This window comes from Salvelinus fontinalis, chromosome 4, assembly GCF_029448725.1.
Source record: "Salvelinus fontinalis isolate EN_2023a chromosome 4, ASM2944872v1, whole genome shotgun sequence".
Lineage (NCBI taxonomy): Eukaryota > Metazoa > Chordata > Actinopteri > Salmoniformes > Salmonidae > Salvelinus > Salvelinus fontinalis.
The window spans coordinates 16,803,475-16,829,141 of record NC_074668.1 but is presented as its reverse complement, the minus strand read 5'-3'; the positions used below and the strand labels follow the sequence as shown (position 1 = coordinate 16,829,141).

The following is a 25,667-nucleotide window of genomic DNA, read 5'->3' as shown; positions in this document are numbered from 1 at the left end:
GGATTAGCTAGAGAGAGCCCTGTTTCAACTGCACAGATGCTGCTGCCTCCTGCCCACAACAACCACCCACTCCACATTAGATAAAGACCGCCCAGGATGAAGCCAAGTGACCCATAACTTCAAACAATATTAAATCAAAACACCCCAGCAGTGAGTTGAAAATGTAATCCCCCCCCAACATTGCACCACCCTCTTCCTACACAACTGTTGACCCCATTTGCTTTTTCTAAATGTCCCCTTTATACATTTAAAAAAAAAATATATATTTTTTTTTTAATCTACTTTTCTGTTGAAAATGCAAATCAAAGTAAAGGCAGCTTAAACGTGTTCCCTCTCCCTCTCTGTGATGATATATGTGATGTATTTAGAGATGGATCTGCCTAAATGGACCCCATGGGCCACCCTTTCTGCCTCTAATCTGCACGTCAACGCCTGGCCTACTCATATGGAGGTGTCAGATTTCATGCTCGCTTCTTTCTGAGAAAAAGCACTTCAAACATGGCCGCATCTTCTCCTGACCTTTCCACAGAGATGATCGATTAAGCCCAATTGCCCAAGACCAAACGCATACAACTGTTACATTAAAAAAAAGGAATTCACCCCAGAGGCACAACTTCAAATCCATATAATATTTGTAGGCTCGATTTTCATTGGGGGTTTCAATCCATTTTCTCCAACTTTGTGTAGAGAGGGAGAGAAAGATCCCCTTCAGTAGCTGTTCTGGTATCTGAACTATGACACAGTCAAAAGCTGTATCAACAATCGCTGTTGCACATCCCAATCCAGGGATGTGGCCTCCACAGGACTCATCATAGGGAACAGTCATACTGTCGGTTTTCAGTCTGGATGGTCACTTGACCCAGCAAACACACAACGAACTACCACACAATGTTGCCTCAATTATTGGTTCAGATGGTTCCTCCCTGTTTCGGACCGTTTACTTCCATTTCTTCCCTATCGAAACATGGCCAAATCATGCTCCATACCGCATCGCTGTGCGCCTCCCAAATTTTGTAAAAAAGCGTATTGGTCTGCATTGACATGATTGGTTGACGGTAGGGGGGGGGCGGTACGTCCTGTATAAACACACATTTATTTGACAACTTCATTCACAACAGCTCTGCTCTACAAAGCGCGAGTATGAATGCCCTGACTTCTGCATAGGCCGCATCGCAGTAAATGCTGTACTGCCAATGTAGACGCCGGAATAACCATAAATCATCTTTCACTCTATGCTAATCACATCCTATTTGAATAATGAGGCGATAGCACCCCTCCCTCCTGCCCAGTCCCTCTGAATCCTTCACTGGAGTCTTTGATAGACACTCATTCTAGTTTTAGCTATAAAGCTCCTCATGTATTTTTTTTTATAGAATCTATTACTTTAGGATTAAATTATATATATAAAAAAAGACTGTCCTGCTTACATTTTTTATAGTTTGCATAATTGGTATCAGGGCCCCAAATTCAAGGTATAAAAATCTGGTTTGTACAGGACTGACGTCCGGAACGATCCTGACCAAGCCTACAGAGCACTGTCTGTACACACACCAACTCTGGTCTACTGTGCCCCAATACCCCCTTCACTTTCCCTTTCTCTGCAGCGTCAGGAAGTCTGCAGCATAATGCAACAGCCTCCTTTGTTTCGCTGTAATGGGAGGCCATCTTCCCCAGCCAGGATCTCCACTCTGTCCTGACCAGGCATCGTGAGGAGGCACACAGCCTTTTCACTCATCCTCCTCTTCCTCACTTTTATTACAGCTGCCCACAGCCTCCCCAGCGTTAGGGCCAAACCAGGTGGCTTATCCGTTTCCTCCATGGCTTGCCAAAGTTTCCCCCGACAACTTAAATTCAATTAAGATGACTTAAGCTAGCCAGCTCCCCAGAGAATAAGACAGAGTATCACCAGATGAGGGGGTAAGAGAGAGAGATGGAGGTAGGAAACTGCAGTGACATCACATCATAGTTAATAAATAGAAAAAGGCTCTAGATGTAAATTGTCCATCGCTCATGACAAACGATCTGATAGGGGGGAGTTTCTCCCAATGATGCGCTCGTTCCAAATGGAGATGTGAATAACCAGTCTATCACCACACTACTTAGCACCGGCCCCACTGCACAATTAATAATACGATGGTGTAAAATATGTATATATTCAGATATGCAGTGGAGATGCCACCAGCTGGTGCAGGGGTGTCGAGGAGGGGAGGGCCATTGGTGGTGTTTAACCCTAGTTTGAACTATCTGAAAGGAGGAGCAACACAGTGGTTGGTGACTGTGGGGATTGGTGAGGACCTGTAAACCTGCTAAGTAGCCTTTGCCGTTTTTGTAGGTTGACAGTGGTGGCAGCTGGTGTCTAGGGACACCTAGTTGTGTGGTAGCCTGTTTTTACCAGGTGACCTCCTCTCCTGCCCCCTGGCTGCCTCATGCACTTCCTGATACGCTCTCTCTCTCTCTCTCTTCCTCCCACAACCCAGCTTAAGGCTGCTCATTCCCCATGAAAGAGACAAAACAAATATACATTTTATTAAATCCTCAAATCAGCAGTGAAAAGACAAAAGAGTGACATCAGCAGTTTTGTAAGCCTAAATGCTAACTAAGACCAGTTTGAACTGCAAATCAGTTTGGAGTGTTTCCCCCTCACATCTCAGATGTCCTTTGAAAGCTTGATCCAGCCTGAGCTGAATAGGTCGGGATGTTAAAGGGGGAGATGCTAGAAAAATGTACAGACAGCCAAGGCAACTTGACCTAATGGCGCGCGCACGCACACACACACACACACTGTGGGCAGCGTTTGTTTGGGGGACAAGGTGACCCTGTCGCCCGGGGAGGGGGGGGGGGGTCTGTGAAGGTCTCTCATCCAGACACAATGAAGGCCTCTCATCCTTCACACAGACTCCCAGCCGGCTGTGTCAGTTGTGGCCTGCGACAGGACGGGGGGAGAACACCCCACCGCAGCAGTCTTAAACCCCTTTTCAGAGACAGAGAGCCCCACGAGATGGGCTCAAATCCCTGCTTGCGATGCTCAGGCATGCAACCGACAGATGGGGTGGCTATTGAGTGGCGGATGGGCTCCCCCATCCATCCCCAGTGGAAACAATGGGGAGGCAGGACAAGAGTGCTGCCTCAATGGGGAGGGGAGGCGGAAAATGCCCACACACAACTGTTGAGCTATGCATAGCAAACCCCTTGAAAGTGAAAGAACAGAATATTTTTGGGTCGAGGGTAAAAGGATCACACGCATTGTGTTCTGACGCTGGCTGTGGCAGCTCGCAGAACTCAATCTGGGACAGCAGTGTTTGTAATGAACCTTATCGACTTCAAACAGAAAAACACAAAGACGTCCCCTCACCACACACTAACACATTTGCAGTCTCAGATAGGTATACATTCACACACGCATGCACAGAAATAAGGTTAAACAGAAACACTGCTGTCCAGATTCAGTGTTCACACAGCCTCTCTTCAGTCTACCAACGCCAGTAGAACGAGCATGTGCGCTGTCCATAAGATTCTGCAATTCATGAAAATAACCAATAGGCAGCAAGTTTTTCCAGTAAGAGAGGACCAAACAATTACAACATCGTAACAACTCTACATTCTGTTAATCTACCATGGATATTTGTGTAGATCAAGTTAACATTTACACCACAGATTCATTTATAGTAGCGATTATGGTACTGTAGGATTCTGCAATGACAGAACAGTGTCACACTGTCTCAGTGAGCTCAGCCAGGCTGATTGGAGCTGAGCTTTCCTGGTCTGATCAGGTTTCCATGAGACTACCACCAGGGAGTACCCAACCCAACTGGCCTGGAGGGGGAGAGTGGAGACAAGTACCATGATCACATACTAGAGCCACCATATCTGATAAAACAGCTGAACTCTTGCTCTGTATATTGCTGTTCTGTATATTTTCACACCATCCATTCTTAAATGAAGTGGGACTTTAGTAGCAGTGTACAGAGGCTTTCGTGACAAATTAAGGTGTCAAGAAGGCTTTTCCTAGACAAAGGCAGTAATTGGGACTCTGAGAACAGTTTTCCCACTGTTAGGAAAATTAACACCAATTGCATGTATCAATTAAACACAAAAACCCAACCCTTAGTAACCACCAGCCAGACAGTCTTCTGAGAATAAAAAAACAAGACTGTTGTAGACAACATGGAAGCAGCTGTGATCTCCACAGAGTTTATTGCAGGTTACAAGAAATGCACTGTTCTACAAGGTCGCTGTTCTGTTATGCACAAAGTGACTTGTTGGCCTGGTTACTGTTGCATGTCTCATTGAGATGGCTACACCATGACGGCTCAGTGCTCCGCCGTGTCGGAATATACTGTAGCAACATTGAAACATACTGCTGCTACAGAAAGCAGTTTATTTCCAAAGATATTCTCCCATAAAACTGATCGACAATTCCATATATGCTTGGAACTAGCTATAAATACAGGGATTTCTTCCAGATCAGAGTACAGACACCTGCTGGAGTCATTTAGGAGAGGAGTGGCTGAGGGAGTCCTAAAATGTTGACCGTACTAGAGTATCCGGTAGGGCCAGTGTGCTTTTGACTCTGCATGCCCCACAGCAGCAGACCAAGATTAGACTTCTAACATTGGAGGCTCAGTTTTCCTGCCACAAATGAGACCTAAACTAGCCCTGTTTCTTCTCTTTTTTCCTTTTCAGTGTGGTCTCTGAACGAGCTCATCTAAGTTCTCAGCAAACAATACTGCTTCTTTGCTCTTCTTTAAAAGATGAATAGGATGCTGTTGTTGTGGTAGAAATGCAACCGGAGGGGTTTCTGTGACAGCAAGAAAAGTGTGACAACAAGGCAACGAGAGACCATTGTCACGGTTACCAACTGGCTGCCTCCATCGCCACCACACGATTCAGGTCCAGCTGCCAATCACAGTGGTGGGGTATCAACGGAAGACATTTGAATGCTAAAACCATAGGTCAGGAGCAGACTATTTCCTTATCACCGACGGGCTGGGTGGGGACTGTGGAGAATGGGGGCTGGAGGAAGGGAGGAGAGGTTTCACCACTACACAGCCATATGACTGTGTAATGCCGGATTCGCCCCTCAATCATGGCACAATGATGCGTTATCACCAAATGTCTTCCTCACAATCCCCTGGTACAATTGGCAGCACGGCCTCGTCACCGTCAATGGAGAACAACATGAAAACGGGACTGGAGACAAGCCTTACGTGACACTTAATTGGAGACATCCAGGCATTCCCTCTCTCCGCTCCAGTCAACGGTTTCCATCAAACTTTGTTTAAACCTATTGCAGTTTAAGCAGTCGCTGTCAGTCTAAAGGGAGACAACCAGCATTATATGCCTGAAAAGCCTGTTTTTAAAATAGTACATCCACTACTTCTGGCTCATAACAAAAACAGTCTAAGTCAAGGAAGGTGGATGGCAGTGTCACTCATAGAACTGAGCTCTTCTCAGTCAGTCCATAAAGAACTATGTGCTATTATATGTACAGATGTAGGACCTTAATTTTATCACCCTGTTGCAGGAGAACCTTCATGCAATGAAGTACATTTAAAAGTTCTAGTGTATTTGACGTTTAAAATGTTTTCCGAAGTTTTTAATTTCCACAGAAATTTCAGACTTGATTTTCCCCTTAATAAAAACTCATCAACCCCTACAAAAATAGCTATTAATTATAATCCACATAATAATTCCTGTTGCCACCGGATTATTTTCCTGCTGTACCAAACTGTCTCAAATTAGGATTCTACATCTGTACAAGATTTTCCTCTTCCATGTACCATTGCACCAACAGCTTGAAAGAAGCTAAAGACAGACAGCATGAGAGAGAGGGGGAGAGGATAAAGCAAGCGAGGCGGTGAGAGAAAGAAGAGACAGAAAAAAAGCTCAGTGAGCATCTGCTTTCCTCCCTTTCTCCCAGGCTCATCCCAGGAGGAAGTCCCATGCACGCTCTCCCTCTCAGATCCTGCTTTGTGGTTGACAGACAGGACTGCCACTCGGCTCTCCCCACTCAGACGGCTTTATGGGCCCCCTCGTCCTCACTCTCTCTCCCCATGCTGCCATGAGGTTGGAAGCGAGGGAGGCGAGAGAATCTCCCAGTGGGTTCTTGTCAGTTCCAGGCCATTACACCTCACTCGCTGGGACCTTGTTTACACACACACGCATGTGCACGCGAACACACACAGAGGTTGAGAATTGTTAGGAGGGATGCCGCTTGGAATGTGAACAAGAAGAGCTGCAGACACAGAGGCAACACTTGAGGAATTTAACAATGTCAAAAACAGGGATCTCACACCCATCAAATAAAGAATGATACGTGTAGTTGGCCCTTCTGAAAGGGTGCGTTAAGAGTTTTTTTGTTGTTGGTTTAAATAAAAATGTTTCATTTACAATGCATGACAACCAAAATGACAGGTTCACAGATCCATTCTATTTTTCATTTTGGTTGTTTAATGCTGTACAGAATGGATGTTGCCTAAGTAGGCGTCGCCGAACAAGCCGCTCTACAAGTCTCATAGGGTGGGTGTATTCCAGTGGCAATGTATAGTGTGACAGACTATATGTGAAAAACCATGTCAGCCATATTGAGTGTACCCATGAGGGTGCAGTCAAATTGCTGTGATCTAAGGTGCTTTTCCCCCCTTCTAGTAAATGTATTTATATGGTCAGTAGTTAAGTCTACTGACTCAGTACAGTAGTCAGGTAGGGTGAACATGCTTGACACACTTCCGTGGTCTTCAGGACACTAGAGTAGGGGCACGGTGGTCTTCAGGACACTAGAGTAGGGGCACGGTGGTCTTCAGGACACTAGAGTAGGGGCACGGTGGTCTTCAGGACACTAGAGTAGGGGCACGGTGGTCTTCAGGACACTAGAGTAGGGGCACGGTGGTCTTCAGGACACTAGAGTAGGGGCACGGTGGTCTTCAGGACACTAGAGTAGGGGCACGGTGGTCTTCAGGACACTAGAGTAGGGGCACGGTGGTCTTCAGGACACTAGAGTAGGGGTACGGTGGTCTTCAGGACACTAGAGTAGGGGCACGGTGCCCCTTGCGTGTACAGCCTCTACAAATGTTGCCAAGCTCGGAGTGCAGATGACTGGCTGGCTGTGGTGACAGCTGGACAGCTGTTCCTTCCCAGAGACGCAGTCACAGAACCATACCACACAGGGGGGGTAGGATGTATCATATGTCTGTATGAAGTTCCCCCAGATGAGGGAAGCTGTCAAACCAAAGCAACGGACGTAGTAACGATTTCTTGACTCTCTCTCTACTGTCTCTCTGAAACCAGACTGAGTGAAGCAGCTCACAGTTGAGCGAACACCAGAAAGAAATGGATGAGATGCCATCCCCCCTCTCCATTTACATTTTAGTCATTTAGCAGATGCTCTTATCCAGAGCATTCATCTTCAGATAGCTAGGTGGGACAACCACATATCAGAGGTATGTGGTCTATGCTCGCTTCGAGGCAAGTAACACTGAAACATGCATGAGAGTAAGACCTTTAAACAGGTCAACATTCACAAGGCCACAGGACCAGACGGATTACCAGGACGTGTACTCCGAGCATGTGCTGACCAACTGGCAAGTGTCTTCACTGACATTTTCAAGCTCTTCCTTTCTGAGTCCATAATACCAACATGTTTCAAGCAGACCACCATAGTCCCTGTGCCCAAGCACACTAAGGTAACCTGCCTAAATGACTACCGACCCGTAGCACTCACATCAGTAGCCATGAAATGCTCTTATTGCACTCCACACTACCCTTTCACACCTGGACAAAAGAAACACATATGTGAGAATGCTATTCATTGACTACAGCTCAGAATTCAACACCATAGTGCCCTCAAAGCTCATCACTAAGCTAAGGACCCTGGGACTAAACACCTCCTTCTGCAACTGGATCCTGGACTTCCTGGCGGGCCGCCCCCAGGTGGTAAGGGTAGGTAACACATCCACTATGCTGATCCTCAACATGGGGGCCCCTCAGGGGTGCGTGCTCAGTCCCCTCCTGTACTCCCTGTTCACTCATGACTACACGGCCAGGCACGACTCCAACACCATCAGTAAGTTTGCCGATGACACAACAGTGGTAGGCCTGATCACCGACAATGATGAGACAGCATATAGGGAGGTGGTCAGAGCCCTGATCGTGTGGTGCAAGGACAACAACCTCTCCCTCAACGTGATCAAGACAAAGTAGATTATTGTGGACTACAGGAAAAGGAGGTCTGAAAAGGAGGTCCCATTCTCATCGAAGGGGCTGTAGTGGAGCAAGTCGAGAGCTTCAAGATCCATGGCATCCACATCACCAACAAACTAACATGGTCCAAGCACACCAAGACAGTCGTGAAGAGGGCACGACAAAACCTATTTGCCCTCAGGAGACTGAAAAGATTACGCAAGGGTCCTCAGATCCTCAAAAGGTTTTACAGCTGCACCATCGAGAGCATCCTGACGGGTTGCATCACTGCCTGGTATGGCAACTGCTCGGCCTCCGACCGCAAGGCACTACAGCAGGTAGTGCGTACGGCCCAGTACACCTTCCTGCCATCCAGGACCTCTATACTAGGCGGTATCAGAGGAAGGCCCTAAAAATTGTCAGACTCCAGCCACCCTAGTCATAGACTGTTCTCTCTGCTACCGCACAGCAAGCAGAGCGCCAAGTCAAGGTCCAAGAGGCTTCTAAACAGCTTCTACCTCTAAGCCATAAGACTCCTGAACATCTAATTGCCCCTCCCCCCTCTTCTACAATGCTACTACTCTCTGTTATTATCTATGTATAGTCACTTTAATAACTCACCTACATATACATATTACCTCAATTACCTCGACACTGGTGCCCTCGCACATTGACTCTGTACCGGTACCCTCTGTATATAGCCCCACTATTGTTATTTACTGCTGCTCTTTAATTATGTGTTATTCTTAGCTCTTACTTTTTTTTCTTAAAAGTCCTTAAGAGTTAAGCAGTTAAGTAAGCATTTTACTGTACACCTGTTGTATTTGGCTCATGTGACAAATACAATTTGATTTACACTTTTCCTCAATAAAGTAGTTGTGAGAATTTGCAAGTGTTGGTTCAGGAAAGTGGCTTGATTTTTATTTTGTATAAATACAAGGGGGTGGGAGAGGTGAGGGGATTATTTAAGATACCTCTGAAGAGGTAGGGTTTCAGGTGCTTTCGGAAGATGGCCAGGGACTCTGCTGTCCTAGCTTCAGGGGGTAGCTGGTTCCACCACTAAGGCACCATGGTCTTGTAGAGGATGTGAACTTCGACTGGAAGCCAGTGGAGTGTGCGGAGGAGCGGGGTGAGATGGGAGAACTTGGGAAGGTTGAACACCAGGCGGGCTGCAGCGTTCTGGATAAATTGCATTGGTTTGATGGCACAAGCGGGGAGCCCAGTCAACAGTGAGTTGCAGTAGTCCAGATGGGAGATTTAGTGCCTGGATTAGAACCTGCACCACATCCTGTGTGAGGTAGGGTCGTACTCTACGAATGTTGTAGAGCATGAAACTGCAGTAGTGAGTCACTGCTTTGATGTTTGCAGAGAACGACAGGGTGTTGTCCAGGGTCATGCCAAGGTTCTTTGCACTCTGGGAGGGCAACACTGGAGTTGTCAACCGTGATGGAGAGTTGAAATGAGAAGGACATGTAGCAAAAGAGCAAAATAACTTAAGTTACCTGCTCAATCGACAAAGCAAAAATCTTGGGTTAAAAAAAGCTTGAAACCGTGCCAGTCATTTCTGCCAAGCAGAGCAGGCAATTCGTTATGCCACCAAGGGTCAACAATTCCTTCAACTCAATAAAAATGTTAATAAAACTAAGAGCCTACAAACCTGAGCTCTGATCCCATTTGGTCTCTGAAGAGAGAGCAAGAGAGGATAACCAGCACAGCTATCTCACACGGAGAATGACATTTAGCCAGTGGAATAATCCTGGTCAAACTCTACCAACTGCTGACCACCAAGTAGATAATGCTTCAGCGGATATACGACAGCAGGCAGTTTGAACTTCTATATGGGGAAAAGGATCAACACACACTGAACACGGTTGTTACGGCACTCTGTAATCTAGGAAAACCAATAGAGCTCCAACCCCCACCCAAATCTCTAATTCCATATCCACTCACCTAAATAAATGAAAAGACCCATTAGACAGATTTCCGAGGATGGCGATGGGCTTATAATTATACATGACATCTGAGAGATAAAAAGTGATTACTCTGGATGCCAGTCGGGCAGGGTGGGAGGGGGGGTTTGCTTAGCAACTAGTCATTATCCTCGGGAGTGGAGCGAGGTGACCGGCCATCCGTCTAACTCTGGTGGCTCGCCTGGCTCCACAGCCCCCCCTCGTTGTCTCTCCGTCAGAATACAAATAGAGATAAAGAACGCGGCAATCGCTCTCGACACACAAATAGGTTAACACAATAAAGCCGGCTTTGCCTGGCTTAGTCGGGGGAGGAAAGCAATTCCAGCAGCAGGCAGGAGGTAATAAAACAGGCGCTAGGAGAGAGAGGGAGAGTGTGTGTGTGTCCATACGTGTCCTCATGCCAATATTTCTATATGTGCGTAGAAGCAGGCATAGAGAAGCCAGGAGGCCTGAGGGTCTAATATCACAAGGATTTCCAACCCTGTCTTGACACAAGCAATAACACAAGAGAAAATGGAAATTCCTGTCTACTCCACTGCTCAGATCAGGGCAATAGTGAGTTTATGCTAGAAACATATTGGAAGTTCCACGGTAACAGAGTGATGCATGTCAAACAAAATCAAGGATTGCAAAGTTAAACAAACCATACAACTCTATGCACAAGGACCGCTTTTAACAATTTCCACTGAACATTTTACAAAAACACATTTACTTGAACTGTGCAGATGCACCCGAATGGTGGAACAAACAGCAAACCATCATTCTGTTACCAAACGTTGCATCTGCACACTTCAATTAAATGTGTTTTTGTAAAATTTGCAGTGGAAAGGGTTCAAAGTCAAATTGCCCATATACCCCCCCCGCATGCCCTCTCACAAATCCGACTCTAGCTTGGTTAAAATTCAACAGGTAAAATTGAATGAGTTTTATCTGTGCACGCCTCGGCTTTCCATTCTGTGTTGCCGCTGCTAGGCCTGGCAATAAAAGATCCAAATCTACAGAGTTTTATTAAATGGTGTTGCATTCACGCTGAGCTGGGGAAACGAAGAGGGGTGTTTTCTCCAATTACCATGCCGACCAGACGACATTGTTTTCTCCAGTCAGTGGAAATGTCATTACCTTTACAGCAACACCATCAGAATAGAGTCGCATACTCTTTTTTTGTCACAACAGCTAACAGTCGCTGTGTCACCCACATATAAGTAGTTGTCACGTCCTGACCATAGAGTCCTTATTTTCTATGGTGGAGTAGGTCAGGGCAGCTGAGTAATCGTTGTCTATAATTGGGGATTATATTTAAGTAGTGTTTGTTCCCACCTGTGTTTGTGGGATATTGTTTTGAGTTGGTGCATGTAGCACCTCTTTTGTTACAGTTCGTTGTTTGTTTCTTTTTTTGTTTTGTAAGTTTCACGAAATAAAGATTTGGAACTCAGAGCACGCTGCGCCTTGGTCTGTTAATTCATTAGACGATCGTGACAGTAGTATCCATTGGCAACAATAAAGTAATGTAGCCATTGTCACACACACTCCTGAAGCCAGGCTAGCATGCACAATGCCTATTGTTTTTCAATGATACATAAACAGAATTGGATGAGCAAAATTGTAGTCCGCAGCTTATGTCTGAATCGACTGCATTCTATTTAAACAAATTAATCCACGACACATCCATACAGCTGAAGCCCATCTACAGCACAGACCCTAAGGACATAGGATGACCTAGGTCATTCACATAGGGCCTCCATCCCCTGTGTAAAACTGGCAATATGTAAAGGGCACTGGGCACCCATAGCCAGAGCTACATAATCATTAAGGATTTTTTAATTTTTTTTAATGGCTGACAAAAGTTCAACCAATTTAGGTCATATGGCGATTTGCAACTGTGTCAATCATTGACCCTGATAATTCGAGCTGACAGCTTCTTCAGCCAGGTAATGAACCAACCAGGAGAGCTGTAAAGTGCTGGCTAATGTCAACTGAGAATTAATGACCAAAGCATAAAGAGAAAACATCTTTATCTTGCTGATGTATTTCCTGCTTTTGCAGAAACAGTACAAAGCCCCAAGGGAGGGTAGCCAACCAAAATCCAGCAGAGAAGGAGATTAGGGTGATGTGCAGTTCCTTGTTCCACTAAAGCTTGATCTTCCTCAATAGGCGAGGAGAATCCGATAGTGCCCATTCAAGATTAAAGTACAACAGCATTGGGAGAAGAGAGATTAATCAGACGCTCGCACGAGATAAAACCCTCCCTAGCTGCTTCTGGTAGGGAAACAAGAGGCAATAAAGAGTTCTAGAGATAATAAGAAACACACAATAGTGAATCAAACGGCACCCAAGCCTCCACTACCAATCAAAATTTCCTTCATGCATAATTGTTGATGAGGCCATGATGGGGGGTTATCCAAGGCCTTAATACACTACTGAGGGGTATGGGACCCCTTTTGGCACAAGAGCACCCATCCACTATATGTATCTTCGCTGCACAAACCTGAAACCTTTTAGGATTCACATAACTATCTTCAATGGGGTCAAGGTCCTCTTGGATATTCCATCTTGTATCTCAAATGCATAACTGCATTTGAACCATTCTGCATATATTAACAACTTTGAAAACTGGTTAGCCCATCACTGAGGAGGAATGCAGTGCTTTAACTTAGCCTGGTCCCATAATGTTGTATGGGCTGTAGGCAACCCTTCAAATTGTTGCCATGCCACACATAAGGCATTACAACAGAAGAGTTGGCTAACGCACCTATAGTAGTAGCTAGGCTAGGGGACCAGGCTAAGTTATAGTTCCACTCGTGGAGCATGATGAAAAGTCCACTGCCTGCCATCAGTGGATGAACGCCTGCTAGGATACAGCACATTACTACTTCATCCTCACAGACAAAGGCAAGGAAATCATGTCTGGTGATTACCTCAAGGTACAGATATGGCTTTGAGAACAAAACCAGCACCACACAGGAGCCGCCTAATTCGCTGCAGGGGGCATACACAATCAAGACTGGACTCCTTTTCTCTGCACTCCTAAATCCAAAAAGATCCAGTGTTTCTAAAATAAAATGAATAATAAATGTGTGTGGGATCAGACAGGGCAGTAGGAAGGAAAGGGCTGATATATGTGATCATAAAGGAGGCAATATTGGGGGTGATAGACTGCCTGGTGGGATAAAGAAAAACTAAAAATAATATTAATATATATAATTTATGTAGTCATGTACGACCTTATCGTTTACCAACAATAATTTTTGCCTCAAATAAGTGGTTCTAAAACCTCTCCTCAGGGACCCCCAGCCAGTTCATGTTAATCTACTCCAGAACTAGCACACCTGATTTAACTTGTCAACTAATAATCAAGCCCTTAATTAGGTGAATCAGTCCAGCGCTAAAACCAAATTGTGAAACGTCTGGGAGTCCCTTGGGGATCCCCGAGGAGAGGTTTGAGAACCACTGCATTCAAGACCTAAGGCACAGGTGTCAAACTCATTCCACGGGGGGCCGAGTGTCTGCGGGTTTTCGCTCCTCCCTTGTACTTGATTGATGAATTAACATCACTAATTAGTTAGGAACTCCCCACACCTGGTTGTCTAGGGCTTTATTGAAAGGAAAAACCAAAAACCTGCAGACACTAGGCCCTCCGTGGAATGAGTTTGACACCCCTGACCTAAGGAATGTCAAAGCGTGCATGTCTGAAACAGAAGCTAAGTAAACTGACATATGATTGTTCCTTACCCTTCACAAGAGTGGATTAAACAAACCACGCCTCTTTGTCCTCACATTGTTTGAAAATACAACACATTGATCGAACCAGTTCCTCTTTAAGCTGTGTTTTGCTAAGGCAGCAGGATCAGGGAAGTAAGTGTTACTGAAGAAGCTATAGAGCAGGCGTATTCAACTCCTACCCTACGAGGTCCGGAACCTGCTGGTTTTCTGTTCGACCTGATCCTTAAATTGCACCCACCTGGTGTCCCAGGTCTAAATCAGTCTCTGATTAGAGGGGAACAATAAAATAAAAAAGCCAGTTCCACTGCTTCGAGGTCCCGAGTTGAGTTTGAGGGCTATAGAGCCACTTGAGACAGATTCCATACCGCCTAACTACCACTATACAGGGATATCCATAGTACTCCACTAGTACCTCAGAATGGCAAATAATGCAGGACTGCTCAAAACACAAAACAAATGTTCAAGTGAACATCTATTATATTTATTCATGTATAAATTGTTTACACAAAGAATGGTACCCACTGTAGTCAGAGCAAATATACACCGAACAAATCAAACTTGTCACATGCGCTGAATACAAGTGTAGACTTTACTGTGAAATGCTTACTTACAAGCCCTTAACCAAAAGTGCAGTTCAAGAAGAAGAAAATATTTACCAAGTAGGCTAAAATAAAAATAATAAAAAGTAACACAATAAGAATAACGGGGCTATATACAGGGGGCACCGGTACCGAGTCAGTGTGCAGGGGTACAGGCTAGTTGAGGTAATCTGTACACATGTAGGTGGGGGCAAAGTGACTATGCATAGGTAACAAACAGACAGCGAGAAGCAGCAGTGTACAAGGGAAGGGGGGGGGGGATTTGTTCAGCAGTCTAATGGCTTGGGAGAAGAAGCTGTTGAGGAACCTTTTGGTCCTAGACTTGGCGCTCCGGTACTGCTTGCCGTGTGGTAGCAAAGAAAACAGTCTATAACTTAGGTGACTGGATTCTGACAATTTTATGGGCTTTCCACTGACACCGCCTATTATATAGGTCTTGGATGGCAGGAAGCTTGGCCCCAGGGATGTACTGGGCCATTCACACTACCTTCTGTAGCGCCTTACGGTCAAATGCCGAGCAGTTGCCATACCAGGCAGTGATGCAACCGGTAAGGATGCTCTCGATGTTGCAGCTGTAGAACCTTTTGAGGATCTGGGGACCCATGCCAAATCTTTTCAGTCTCCTGAGGGGGAAAAGATTTTGTCGTGCCCTCTTCAAGACTGTCTTGGTGTGTTTGGACCACGATAGTTTGTTGGTGATGTGGACACCAAAGAACTTGAAACTCTCGACCCACTACACTACAGCCCCCTCGATGTTAAATGGGGGCCTGTTCGGCCCGCCTTTTCCTGTAGTCCACGATCAGCTCCTTTGTCTTGCTCACAATGAAGAGAGGTTGTCCTGGCACCACACTGCCAGGTCTCGGACCTCCTTCCTATAGGCCGTCTCGTCGTTGTCGGTGATCAGGCCTACCACTGTTGTGTCAGCAAACTTGATGGTGTTGGAGTCGTGCCTGGCCACGCAGTCGTGGGTGAACAGGGAATACAGGAGGGGACGAAGTACACACCCCTGAGGTGCTCCAGTGTTAAGGATCAGCGTGGCAGACGTGTTGCCTCCTCTTACCACCTGGGGGCGGCCCGTCAGGAAGTCCCGGATCCTGGGGCGGTATGCAAATTTGAGTGGGTCTAGGGCAGGGGTGTCAAAGTCAAATGGACGGAGGGCCAAATAAAAAATTTAGCTACAAGCCGAGGGCCGGACTGTTCGAATGTTCATTGAAAAATTTTTAAATGACGCATATAGTCTAGTGAACCTAATTGAACCTACTGAAAACCTAACAAATATATTCCAATATGATCAGATAAATAAAGCAATATTTTCTTATGGCTCTGTCAGTAATCTTTAATTTTCAACAGACACAAAAGACAAATTTCCTTTATATAAAAATCCCCATAACATGAACATTAAATGAAAGAAACCGGTATTCAAGGCACCATCAGTAGCCTATATTTTCTATTTTAGCAAAAGTGGGCTAAATTTACTTCAAAGAAAAAAACAATAATAGCAATTTTCTATCATCCACTCAACTGAAATATTTTTAAAATATAATTGGATTGAAATACAATAAAATAAAGTGCAAAAATCTATTAATCAAAAACAACACTTTGTTTAAGGAGAAGTAACATGCAGTGAAAACAAATATTAAACTTTAACTTTTAAACTTGAACTGAGTAAAAACTCTAAATATGTGATTGCACAGTAATGTTCACTTGTTTGAGGTTGAGGGTGATACTTGGTGGTGTCCCATCTTTTCCACAAGTTCATCAATGTTCGGGGTAAGGCTCTGAGCTGAGGAAATCCTCAGAATTGAGTGGAGGTGTTCAGCAGTAAGTCGACTTCTGTGTGATGTTTTGTTCAGGTTCATCAAAGAAAACAGTTGTTCACACAGGTATGTGCTGCCAAACATAGACAACGTTTGAGCAGCCTGGATGCGCAGCTGGGGCATTGTGTCGGGGAGGAAACGGGCGAACTCCGCAGCACCCACTGCCGCATATTTTGCCCTCAGTGCATCATTGCATTGGAGGTCAATCAACTCCATTTGGAGGTTTGGTGGTGAGCTTTCCACGTCAACAGCAAATGGGTTACCGAGCAGTTCCAACCTGCTTTTTTGTGCTTCAAAGTCAGCAAATCGGCGTCGAAAGTCAGCGGCAAGCATACCTATTTTATCAGCCAACTGTGCGCTCGGGAACGCACTGGTAGAGAGCTTCTCTTTCATGGTCTGGCAGCTGGGAAAGTGGCTCAAATTTTCTTTCCGCATCTGCGTCTCCCACAGAGTCAGTTTGGTTTTAAATGCCTTCACTGTACTGTACATATCAGAGATGACATGATCCCGACCCTGCAGCTGCAAGTTCATTGCATTCAGATGACTCGTAATGTCACACAGAAAAGCCATTTCACACAGAAACATTTCGTCTCGGAGTTGTGTTGTGTCTTTCCCTTTGCTGTCCAAGAACAGACAAATCTCCTCACGAAGCTCGAAACATCTTTGAAGCACCTTTCCCTGGCTTAGCCATCGCACCTCTGTGTGATAAGGCAAATCACCATGCTCCGTTTCTAACTCCGTCAGAAATGCCTTGAACTGGCGGTGATTCAAACCTTTGGCTCTGATAAAGTTAACTGTGCGCGTGATGATGCTCATTACATGCTCCATTTTCAAGGCTTTACCGCACAACGCTTCCTGGTGTATGATACAATGATAAGCTGTCAGCTCACCTGTCGCGTTTTCCTCTTGCATCTTTTCCCGTATCTTCGCCACCAGTCCGCTCCTGTGTCCACACATCGCAGGTGCTCCGTCGGTTGTCAAACCCACGAGTTTTTCCCAAGGCAGCTCCATCTCATTTACACATCTTGACACCTCTTCATACAAATCATGCCCCGTAGTTGTGCCATGCATAGGACGTAAAGCCAAAAACTCCTCTGTCACGCTTAGGCTGGAGTCCACTCCGCGGATGAAAATTGACAACTGGGCAATGTCAGAAATGTCGGTGCTCTCATCCACAGCCAAGGAATATGCAATGAAATCTTTTCCCTTTTTCACAAGCTGCTCTTTTAGATTGATGGACAACTGGTCTACTCTCTCGGCAATGGTGTTTCTGCTCAGACTCACATTTAAAAAGAGTTGCCTTTTTTCTGGGCAAACTTCGTCACAAACTTTAATCATGCAGTTTTTGATGAAATCCCCCTCCGTAAATGGCCGGGCTGATTTAGCGATCTCTTCTGCCAAAATAAAACTGGCCTTGACAGCAGCCTGGCCTTGTGATTTGGCTTTTTTGAACAGAGCCTGTCGAGATTTGAGGCCTCGTTTTAATTCCTCTGCCTTTTGTAGCCTTTGTTCCATGTCCATATTCTTGTTTTTGTCCGCGTGTTTCGTTTCATAATGTCGTCTCAGATTATACTCTTTCAGTACCGCCACACTTTCTCCACACAGAAGACACACAGGTTTTCCAGCTACCTCCGTGAACATATACTCCGACTCCCACCTTGTTTGAAACCCCCGGTTCTCAGTGTCCACCTTCCGTTTTGCCATTTTTGATGGGTATCTGAAAGTTAATTTTACTGTGATGCTGACGACTGCTGTGCCAATAAATATTGAAATGAAGCAGCCTACTGCTCGGTGCGTCACCGTTGCATTGTGGGAAATGTAGTATTGGTGCGTGTAAAAGATCTGCGGGCTGCCGGCTTGCTGCGGTCTGCGGGCCGGTTCTAATAATAAATCAAGATCATCCCAGGGGCCGTAAAAAACCTTCTCGCGGGCCGGATGTGGCCCGCGGGCCTTGACTCTGACATATGTGGTCTAGGGTGTCCGGGAGGATGCTGTTGATGTGAGCCATGACCAGCCTTTCAAAGCACTTCATGGCTACTGACGTGAGTGCCATAGGGTGGTAATCATTTAGGCAGGTTACCTTCACTTCCATGGGCACAGGGACTGGCAGAAAATGGCAGTGAAGACACTTGACAGTCAGTCCGCGCATGCTTTGAGTACACGTCCTGATAATCCATCTGGCCCAGCGGATTTGTGAATGTTGACCTGTTAAAAGGTTTCGTTCACATCGGCTACCGAGAGCATTATCACACAGTCATCTAGAACAGCTGGTGCTCTCGTGCATGCTTCAGTGTTGCTTACCTCGAAGAGAGCATAAAAGGCATTTAACTCGTCTGGTAGGCTTGCGTCACTGGGCAGCTCGCGTCTGGGTTTCCCTTTGTAGTCCATAATAGTTTTCCAGCCCTGCCACATCCGACGAGCGTCAGAGTCGGTGTAGTAGGATTCAAATCTTAATCCTGTATTGACGCTTTGCCTGTTTGATGGTTCGTCTGAGGGCATTGCTGGACTTCTTATAAGTGTCCGGATTAGTCTCCCGCTCCTTGAAAATCGGCAGTTGTAGCCTTTAGCTTGATGCGGATGTTGCCTGTAATTCATGGTTTCTGGTTGGGATATGTACGTACAGTCACTGTGGGGACGACTTCATCAATGCACTTATTGATGAAACCGATGACTGAGGTGGTGTATTCCTCAATGCCATTGGATGAATCCCGGAGCATATTCCAGTCTGTGCTAGCAAAACAGTCCTGTAGTGTTGCATCCGCGTCATCTGACCACTTCCGTATTGAGCGAGTCACTGGTACTTCCTGCTTTAGTTTTTGCTTGTAAAGCAGGAATAAGGTGGATAGAATTGTGGTCAGATTTGCCAAATGGAGGGTAGGGGAGAGCTTTGTATGCATCTCTGTGTGTGGAGTAAAGGTGGTCTATGATTCTTTTTCCCCTGGTTGCACATGTGACATGCTGGTATACATTTGTTACAACTGATTTAAGTTTGCCTGCATTAAAGTCCCCGGCCACTAGGAGCGCCGCTTCTGGGTGAGCATTTTCTTCTTTGCTTATGACCTTATAGAGTTGGTTGAGAGTGGTCTTAGTGCCAGCTTCGCTTTGTGGTGGTAAATAGATGGCTACGAATAATACAGATGAGAACTCTTGGTAGAGAGTGTGGTCTACAGCTTATCATAAGGTACTCCACCTCAGGCAAGCAATACCTCGAGACTTCTTTAATATTATACATTGCGCACCAGCTGTTATTGACAAAAAGACACCCCCCCCACCCCTCGTCTTACCAGAGGTAGTGTCTCTGTTCTGCCGGTGCATGGAAAATCCCGCCAGCTCTATATTGTCTGTTTCTTCGTTCAGCCACGTCTCGGTGAAACATAAGATGTTACAGTTTTTAATGTCCCATTGGTAGGAAATCATAATAGTAGGTCATCAATTTTATTTTCTAACGATTGCACGTTAGCAAGGAGAATGGAAGACATTGGGAGTTTACTCGCTCACCTCCGGATTCTCAGAAGGATCCCCAATCGGTTACTTCTTTTCCGGCTTCTTTTCTTCACGCAAAAGTCCTGGATCTGGGCCTGTTCCAGTGAAAGCAGGATATCTTTCTCGTCGGACTCGTTAAAGGAAAAAGTTTCTTCCAGTCCGCAGTAAGTAATCGCTTTTCTGATGTCCAGAAGTTATTTTCGGTCATAAGAGACGGTAGCAGCAACATTATGTACACAATAAGTAAAAGAATAAGTTACACAAAGCGCAACAAAAATTTAAAAAAATAACAGTAACAGGAACTCAGATCAATATCTAAATGAGATGCTATTTGGATGCCTTTGAGAGAAAAGGTTAATGTGTCACTAAATGTTTTGCCTAAATGTGTTTCCTGGAAAGAAAGAAGCAACTTTTATTGTCAGTGGTTGTGGAAGCTGAGCCACAAGATAGGATCACTGCTTTCCATTACCTATAATTTTATGAAAATATATCCTATTCAGAATAAACTAAATGCCTCTCTGGAAAACAAAATGTGCTATTACATTTCTGTAAATATAATTTTTTCAAATCACAAATAATCAAGCTGGCACAGTAAGCTTAGAAATGAATATCTATTGAAGATAAACCAGAGCAGATTATTTTTTATATATACACTACCATTCAAAAGTTTGGGGTCACTTAGAAATGTCCTTGTTTTTGAAAGAAATGCAAATTTTTGGTTCATTAATAACATCAAATTGATCAGAAATAAAGTGTAGACATAGTAATTTACAACATTAACAATTGTAGCTGGAAACGGCAGATTTTTAATGGAATATCTACATAGGCGTAAAGAGGCCCATTATTAGCAACCTGTGTTCCAATGGCACGTTGTGTTAGCTAATAATAAGTTTATCATTTCAAAAAGGCTAATTGATCATTAGAAAACCTTTTTGCAACTATGTTAGCATAGCTGGAAACTGTTGTGCTGATTAAAGAAGCAATAAAAAAAAACTGGCCTTCTTTAGACTAGTTGAGTATCTAGAGCATCAGCATTTGTAGGTTCGATTACAGGCTCAAAAGGGCCAGAAACAAATAACTTTCTCCTGAAACTCGTCAGTCTATTCTTTTCTGAGAAATGAAGGCTATTCCATGCAAGAAATTGGCAAGAAACTGAAGATCTCGTACAACGCTGTGTACTACTCCCTTTACAGAACAGCGCAAACTGGCTCTAACCAGAATAGAAAGAGAAGAGGGAGGCGCCAGTGCACAACTGAGCAAGAGGACAAGTACATTAGTGTGTCTAGTTTGAGAAACAGACGCCTCACAAGTCCTCAACTAGCAGCTTCAATAAATAGTACCAGCAAAACACCAGTCTCAACGTCAACAGTGAAGAGGCGACTCTGGGATGCTGGACTTCTAGGCAGAGTTCCTCTGTCCAGTGTCTGTGTTATTTTGCCCATCTTAATCTTTTCTTTTTATTACCCAGTCTGAGATATGGCTTTTTCTTTGCAACTCAGCCTAGAAGGCCAGCATCCCGGAGTCGCCTCTTCACTGTTGACGTCGAGACTGGTGTTATTCCATAAAAAATAAATCAGCCGTTTCCAGCTACAATAGTCCTTTTCAACATTAACAATGTCTACACTGTATTTCTGTTCAAGTTTATGTTATTTTAATGGACAAAAAAAGTTGCCTTTCTTTCAGAAACAAGGACATTTCTAAGTGACCCAAAACTATTGAACAGTAGTGTATATCGTCCAAGGTATGTTTGCAGTGGCATTGCACACACCGTAGTTCGGTATTGCTGTCTCTGGGTCTGCATTAAGACAATCAAACCATTTTGGGATTAAAATAATATTAATACATAGAACAGGAAATTAAAGTTAAGCTATTATGAAGATATTCATGAGCAAACCTTACTTATTCACTCAAGATTGCAGTTTTAATAAGCAAAGAGTACAGAGCATTCACCCCAATGCTATCAATCAATCAAATTGAAATAGGATTTCAGTGTTGGAAATTGATATAGTGCCTGGGCTTGCTTAGTATATTACTTCCGCTTTAATATCTTATAGCCAAAATTAAATCTGTCCTTCAACCAACTCTTTGCACATTAAGAAGGATACTTGTTGAAAGTTCAGGCAACGGTATAAAATTTGTTCTGCTTTTTAGATGGTTTTGGGAGGCATTTAACCAAAGACGGAGTATGAAACATAGGCTAGTATTATTGCCTTCACCCAACATAAAGTTGAGTTTGGAAGGAACCGCTTTAGTTTTAACAATAAAAACCTTGCTTTAATAATTTCCTGTATGGATTTAGAATCCTGCAAATGAGGCGACCAAAAAAACGAATCAGATTGTATATTTATTTCTGTTTTGAATAAAGACTGTCAGGCTACTTAGGCCTACTTTGCATTAAAATCCCAAATCAAAGTAAAACACATTCAGCCTTCAGAAAGGCATTATGAGTCACGATATTTAGCCCCCAAAAATTAAAACAGAGCCAAGACTAAATCCAAGAGGTAATTCACTGGTCTACATATTAGGCTGTCCTGCTAGCTCCAGTAGCTAACCCTATCGTCCCCAACCATAATGTTGAGTTAAGGCACGCATTATACGAGGGAGACTATTTGTTTAGGTGAGGAGCAGTCTCAGAGCTAATATGAGCACAATTTGCTCAGCAGGTCATAGGGCCGAGTGTAGGAAGTTAATGTAGGAAGCCCCCTCGGGTGAAGTCTCACCCAATGTTTTACTCAATACTAGCAAGCAGCGCAGTGCTTTGCTATGGCAAGTGCTGTACATGACTGGCGACTCCAGGAGCCTGCCCCTGGATGTAGAGCGGTCCCATGTAAGATTATCAATGAGCAAGTAAGGGACCAGGGTAAAGTCCACTGTACTGTACTCCACTATTCAGCCACTGAAACAATGCAGAGATATTTTTAGTAGAGGCCTGGCCTGAAGTGGTCTATGAATACATGGATTATCGAGGCCTGTTAACTAGCCACAAACTCCAGGAATTTCACAGGAAAAAATTAAACCCATTTGCTTATCAGTGTGTTTGTGTATCTTCTGGTCGCTGAACATGAAGAGGTGCATGTGTGTAGCCTGATGGTCCCCATGTTACATCCTACACAGATTAAAAATATATACTTTTTTCCAGGTCAACACCTGCTGTTTACAGTAGCCTGATATTGTGTGTGTGTGTTGCATGTACTTGGGTATAGCCTGTACTTAATGGCTATATAGAACATAGGCTATGACATCGAGCTCCAACTGAAAAGTTCTGAGGAATTACGCACTGGTGCTGCTCGTTCATTTGAGGAAGATAACATCTAAGCGCGTCCTTAATCAACATCAATGAATGTCATCAACTATTTAAAGAAACTAAGCCAGTTATACTTGGGTGTGAAAATCACTAATTGCCGCTGAAACTCTTTACCCACCGCTCATTAAAAATAATATGACGCATGGGGGCATACAGAAAATAATTCCTTGTGTAGAATACTTCCGACAATATACTCAATTGCTCCCTACCCTTGAAAAGAACAAATACAACAAGTCAAAGCAGATCCTAAATCAATTAAGTAACTGACATCGATTTTACAACATGTCCTTTATTGTAGGTTAGCCTAGGCTACGCATGAAAACAGGTTTTATAGCCTGTCCTACCCCAGTCATTGAAACATCTCTGTACCGTAGACTCAGCATTTTACATCCTCATTCTATTTCCCTACAATACTATCCATCAATTGTTATGCAATGTGCCAGCTTTCTTACACTCCATCCATCAATTATGATATGAAGACATGTCGCCGAATGACCCCGGCTGCCATTAGCAGCAACACAATTCCCAAATTACGCATGCGATAAATGTATGACTATAGTTTTGAAACCTGAAGATAAAATTGGCTAGTTACCATAAATTGTTTCGTAGTGCAGATTAGAACTCCATGCAGGTTAGCTGGCGATGAGTAGTCTGCTTCAGAGCGTTGCGGTCCAGAGATAAATCAGATCGGTTTCATTTAGCTCTCCAAAATCCAAAAACCACCCGTTGTTGATCAACAGCAATACAGTTTATTCTCCCCCTTTCAGTGTCATGCACATTTTCAGACAGTGAATCAGAGTCCAAACTGGAAAACCCAATGGTTAAATTAATTGCTCTTTCCGTCAATGAACAATATTATTGTAACTGATGCGTTTCGTTTCCTGGGCTGAATGACCGTGAATTCAAACCCTGGGAAATAACAGGTTGACAAATCCAGGAGTGTTGCGTGTCAGTCTCTCCCGTTAAACTGTGGTCTCACCTAACGCATATTATACTCAACCTTTCGCCCTCCGAAACTAGCCTGTAAAATGATACGCTATCGTGTCATTTCTTCTCCTCGTTTCCCCGAGAATATTTCCAAAAAGACGTCACAAAACGAAATTCTCAATCCAAAAGAATAGATGGATGCGAATGATTCCCCAAAGCAATTACGCATATAGGTCAAAGTGGTTCACCTATTTAGTCTAATCAATCAATCTGAATTTGTCCACTAAACAAAATGTTTCAACGTTGTCTGTAGCACAGAGTAACCGTGCAGATTCCAATACTTTGAAACAAATGCAGGTGTGAGAAATAAGAGGTGCTATTAAATCCTTAGCCCGTTTGGCATACACTTTCTCCGGCGATGTCTGTCTACAGCCTCTCGCAAACGTCTGTCCTCCCGATTATAGACTCTGATTTCCAATTGAGGTGACAAACCCAGTTCCAAACATTCCTTTGCGTTGACCTTCTCTTTGATCTAAATACCAAGCAATATTGATAATGTCCGAATAAATATTTGTATGTTTAAGGCAGCTCACTGCTATTCAAGATGCGGTCCTCTCCCTGTGCAAAGCTGCCGAAACTGACAATAACCCGGAACGATGCAGACTCTAACCGCTCCTTAAACCGCCCACCAACCAATCATTGTACTGAGGGAATTGAAACGTTCCCACGGGTTAGCCAATCATTGATAATTGAGGATTGTTACCACGGTGACGTTGTCAGCGTCCAGGCGTCAAGTTTGAAACCACATTGTTTAATCGCGGAAAGGTTTATCCTAGTCAGTGAAATAAATAGTTGCCGAGAAAGCAGAGAGATTCAGTCTAGCCGACTCAACTGAACATTGTACTATAAGTAAGACATGTAGACCCTATAATAAACGGAATACATCGATTTACGTTTCTTTAAATGCCAATGTTTTAAATGTAACCTTTATTTAACTAAGCAAGCCAGTTAAGAACAAATTCTTATTTACAATGATTGCCTACCCCGGACGACGCTGGGCCAATTGTGCTCCGCCCTATAGGACTCCCAATCCAGCCTTGAATCAAACCAGGAACTGTAGTGACGCCTCTTGTACTGAGATGCAGTGCCTTAGACCGCTGCGCCACTCTGGAGCCTTTATTATAGGCCTTATAGCAAGCTGCAATACAATGCCTTGTATAGTCAGTGGTGTAAAGTACTTAAGTAAAAATCATTTAAACTACTACCTACATTTTAAGTATTTTTTAAGTATCTGTACTTTACTTAACAATTTATATTTTTGACAACTTTTACTTTTATTTCACTACATTCCTAAAGAAAATAATGTACTTTTTACTCCATACATTTTCCCTGACACCCAAAGGTACTCATTACATTTTGAATGCTTAGCAGGACATGAAAATGGTCCAATTCATGCACTTATCAAGAGAACATCCCTGGTCATTCCTACTGCCTCTGATCTGGCGGACTCACTAAACACAAATGCTCCATTTCTAAATGAGTGTTGGAATCTGCCACCAGCTATCCATAGAATAAACAATATAATGGTGCCATTTGGTTTGCTTAATATAAGGAATTTGAAATTATTTCTACTTTTACTTTTGATACTGAAGTATATTTTAGCAATTAC

General features: G+C 44.1%; 1 protein-coding gene across 2 annotated transcripts in view; it reads right to left on the bottom strand.

The window, feature by feature from the left end:
• LOC129853189 (protein FAM222A-like) overlaps window positions 1–24,634 on the bottom strand; it is a 77,806-nt gene extending 53,172 nt beyond the window's left edge. For both annotated transcript variants that reach the window (XM_055918942.1, XM_055918943.1), the window contains exon 1: window positions 23,664–24,634. The gene's annotated coding sequence lies outside the window, so the exon portion shown is untranslated. The remainder of the gene's footprint in view (window positions 1–23,663) is intronic.
• Window positions 24,635–25,667: the final 1,033 nt, after the last annotated feature.